The following is a 5006-nucleotide window of genomic DNA, read 5'->3' on the forward strand; positions in this document are numbered from 1 at the left end:
TCGGAGTGAGCTCGATTCGCTAACCTTTTGGTTAACAGTCAGCATTTAACGATTTACACTATGCAGGGTTGCTGTCGTTGTTTTTCAGTGCCGTCATATTGTTTCGGACTCACAGCAACCCAATGTACAACAGAATGAAGCCCATGATGGCTGAACCTGTAAGGCAGCAAGTGGAATCATGGGTTTGATGGGAGGGGAAGCCGGTGGTGGTGGTGGTGGTGGTGGTAAAAAACGATGTCCATGAGTCCATGTAGTAAAAGATTGTATGGAAACTGATGGTGGTAGCAATTGTTCAGTTCTATTTGACATGATTGAAAGATGAATGCTGTGATAAATCTATTAAATACCAACTAATTAAAAAGAAGAAGAAGAAACACTTCAGGGTCTTGCACCATCTTCACAATTGACCCCCCCACTGCTGCAGCTACATTTAGAGCCCGTCTATTTTAACTGACCTTCTGATTTACCCAAATGATGAACTTCTCTAGGAACTAGTGTCTCTGATTACACGTAGAAAGTTGTTGTTGTTGTTAGGTGCCCTAGAGTCTATGCTGATTCATAGCAACTCCACTTACAACCGAATAAAATACTACCTGGTCCTTTGATGTTTGAGCCGATGTGGCAGCGACTGCTCCCGTCTATTGAGTCAAGAGCCTTCTCTGCTTTCTCTGTCCTTCCAGTTTACCAAGTTTGATGTCCTGTTCAATGGATTGCTCTCGCTTGATAATATAACCAACATATTTGAGACAGAGTCTTGCTACCTTTGTTTATAATAAATATTCTGGCTGTACTTTTTCCAAGACAGGTGGTCTGTTTATTCCTTTGGCGGTCTGTGGTACTTTCAGTATTCTTTTCCAGCATCAAACCGCAAAGGAATCGATTCTTTTGCACTCTTCCTAATTCAACGTGTAACTGTTGCATGCATAGGAGACAATTCAAAACAGTATAGCATTGGTCAGGTGCACCTTAACCCTCAAAGTCACATCCATGCTTTGCAACACTTTTAAGATGGTTTGTGTAGCAGATTTACCCAGTACAATGCGTTGTTTTGTTTCTTGACTGAGGATCCCATGCGAATTGACTATGGATCCAGGGAAGATAAAATCCTTAACAACTTGAATGATTTCTTTGTTTATGATGATGTTATAGATTGGTTCAGTTGTGAAAAGGTTCGTTTGCTTTACACGGAGCTGTAATCCACATTGAGAGCAGCCATCTCGGAGCTTCATCAGCAGTGTTCCTCATGTTTAGCAAGCAAGGCTATCTGTGTATCTAAGGTTGCTCAAAAGCCTTCCTCCAACCTTGATGGTGCAGTCTTCTTCATATAGAACCAGAATGCTGGAATCGCTTGTTCATCATCCAGATTGGATACGAAGAAGGAAGCGGCCGTCCACGTTGGAGGACTTGGCCACAGAAGATCTTATGAACAGGAAAGGGACACTGTCAGATGTCCAAAGTATGCGGGACAAAGTCTTGCCCTCCTAGCTTCTAAGGAGCAATCGGGCTGTATTTCTTTCAAGATAGATTTATTTGCTCTTCTGGCAGCTGATAGTAATTTCAATATTTTTCATCAACATCATCATTCTATATTTCTTATTCGTTGTCCAATTTCCACATGCTTATAGAGAGACTGAAAATATCAAGCGTGGATCAGACACACCTTTCTCAAAGTGACACCGTTGCTATTCAACACTTGTAATAGGTGTGTGCAGTAGATTGACCCAGCAAAATTAATCATAGCATTAAAATATAATCGTTAAAATATATGAAATCAATCCAAGGAAGGAAACTGGATAAAACGTGAGGAAACCTCAAAATGATTTTGTAAAAATAAATTAAATGTTAGTGGGAAATCTCCATGCACTTTTGAAGGCCACTCCCACAGATGACAACTCGTCCGATTAAAATTAAAAATACATCAACACGAGGAAGTGAATTATTTCATATGGCCCTTCTGAACACACCCTTTTTTTAATACCACCAAAGAACCTTCTTTTTCCTGATAGGTTTATGGAAAATGGCAAAGAAAGAAGCTGCTTGGATGAGAAGATTCAACCGTGGGTGACTGTTAGTTAACAAGGCTAGCTGTGAGGGCCTCCTGTTGGCTACAACCATGTCAGCCATGTCAAAAGCAAGAAGGGAGAACAGACTAGGAGCTAGAGATGAGTGTCAGGCTTGGAGCCTATCATCTGATCCCTAAATCCCTGCATATTGAGCCCCCTTGATCCAGGAGGCAGCTATGATACCAGAGGAGTGGCAGAGGACTAGCAGCAGTACCAAAAGCTATGACAGTGCAGTTGGAGAGAGTGGAGTGGATCTCCCAGTCCACAGAGCAAGTAAGCTGAGTGCTTTGGGACAGAAGACTGGTTTGTGGAGTAGAGTGCCTCTGAGCACTTAGTTGGGGAAGCAGACCCAGGGAGATAGAGCTGACTTCTTTTAGGTTGAAGCTCACAGTTAAGTATTATTTCCTTTGAGCATTGATTGAAGTCCTAAAATAGCTTTGTGAACATTGCCCAAGCAAGGGAGAAGCCAGACCAAGAAGCTGAGAGCTTGAAAGAGATGGAAAATAAACTGTCCTTATTAAACAACTACATCTTGAGGATTTATCACCTGAATGAACTGTAACCTGTTAACTTCCATAATAAAATTCTCAATAATAAGCATCACTTCTGAGTTCTGTGTGGCCATTACAAAGAATTATCAAATTCATCCACACAAGTACAGTGCCATGGAAGGCATGGTTGGTGTCAGAATAGAGAAAAAAGAGATTGATTTTGGAGGAATATCTGATGTCTACATTATGGCAATCAGCCGTGAGCCAAAGGTGGTCAAATTTAGACCCCATGCCATTTCTTCAGACAATAAGTACATGAAATCTAAATATTCCATGGCATTGGTATATGGTATTAATAAGTTTAAATCAAATGCTGGAGAAATAAATTGTGCAAATACCAATCAAAAGAAATATGCGTTGGCAGGCAATATTAATATCAGAAAGTTGAGTTCAAAAAATACATAAACAGAGACAAAGATACAGATAGTAATAAAAGTGCCCCTTTATTAAGAAGAGAGGTGTGCATAAGCAAATGTGAAGAAAGCTGATGGTGCCCGGCTATCAAAAGATATAGCATCTGGGGTCTTACGGCCTTGAAGATAAACAAGCGGCCAACTAGATCAGAAGCAACAAAGCCCACATGGAAGAAGCACACCAGCCTGTGTGACCACGAGCTATCGAAGGGATCAGGTACCAAGCATCAAGGAACAAAAAAATAATATCATTGTAAATGAGGGTGAGTGTAGAGTGGAGACTCAAAGCCCATCGGTAGGCAACTGGACACCCCCTTACTGAAGAGTTGTGGGAGGAGATGAGCCAGTCAGGGTACAGGGGAACAACGATGAAACATATAACTTTGCTGTAGTTCTTGAATGCTTCCTCCCCATCACTATCATGATCCCAATTCTACCTTACAAATCTGGCTAGAGCAGAGGATGTACACTGGTACAGATAGCAACTAGAAACGCAGGGAGTCTCCAGGACCAGTGGTGAGAGTGGCGATGCCTGGAGGGTGGAGGGAATGTGGGATGGAAAGGGGAAACCTATTATAAGAATCTATGTATATCCTCCTCTCTGGGGGATGGACAGCAGAGAAGAGGGTCATACTGAGGGAGTTTATTAGGGGAATGAGCAGGTTATACTTCAAACTAGGAAGCAAAAACATTAAGGTATACGTGAATAGACTAGGTCCTATCACCCCCAATTTTTTGAATTGACTTAAGGCTCAGTAAAACCATCACAAAGTCCTTCCTCCCAAAACCCTCCTCTGCCCGGCCTTTTTTCTACCCAAGGCAAGCTGTGTTTGATCACCACAATGGCCTGCCAGTCAGTAACTGCCCTTAGGACAAGTCTTGTTTAAACTTCTCTCCATATCAGAGAGGACCAGGGCATCTTCTTCCCAGGGCAGTTTGGGTTTATGTTTCCTCTACTAGAAAGCTTAGCTAAAGCCAAGATCCAGGGACCAGTCATAAAACAAGGCACCAGCAACATTTACCTGAATACACTGTATTTTTCCTTCTGTCAATATCACTCACTAACAATATATGAAAATTACACTTGCTTTTTGTGCTTTGTGTACCCAACTTGCTTCTTGAATGCTATAAAAGCCTCGGACAAAGGGACATCAGGACCCAGTCCGGGCTGGTCTGATATAATAAAGACTTCACACAATTTGACTTGGAATTATAGTGGTCTTCATATATTCGAACGGCAACAATGCTCTTCTGTCCGTAGCCATGCCTCTCATCAGTCAGCATAACATCTCTCACTGGTTCTCAGCCTCTCGGGTACCTGATCCCTTGGTTTCTGCCTCACTGTGCCAGGAATCCCACCCAGTGTTCTGTTTCATGGTCTCAAAGCCTCCCCACTGCTCCTCTCTCTCCTGGATTCCTGGTCTCATTGGGGTTCCTTTACTCTATTCCATGGTCCCCACGCCTCAGAGTCTGGTGCCCCTGGTCTCCCTCCTTAGCCACCTCAGGTGGTGATCTTCAGTGTGTGCCACCCGTAGCTCTTCTTCTTCGATGACCCGGGTATTCTCTCTGTTCCTCCTTCTAAGATACCTCTCTTATAGCTAGGAGAATGGCAATGATCAATCTCCGTATTAATGTTTCTCATACCATATTTGCATAATCCTTCCCAATCATTTGGGAGGAGGTATAGAGAGAGACCTGCATAGATGAGGCGTATTAAGAAATTTCACACCACCAGGGCAGTCAATCAATGTGATCTAATTGGGAAACATTCTATTCACTAGAATTCAAACACATTACTTTCAACTACACCTAAAATATTCATCAAGATGCATCTTATTCTGTGCAGGAAGCATCTCAAATAAAAAAAAAAACACTTATATAATACAAAGATGATTTTGTAAAGTGAATGGATGTTAACATGACATCGCCAAGAGAAAGATAACTGGAAACTCTTCAAATGTTTGAAAATTAAACAATTT

Source organism: Echinops telfairi, unplaced genomic scaffold, assembly GCF_000313985.2.
Source record: "Echinops telfairi isolate 266 unplaced genomic scaffold, ASM31398v2 ScPeMD7_6;HRSCAF=24_1, whole genome shotgun sequence".
In the NCBI taxonomy this organism is placed as follows: domain Eukaryota; kingdom Metazoa; phylum Chordata; class Mammalia; order Afrosoricida; family Tenrecidae; genus Echinops; species Echinops telfairi.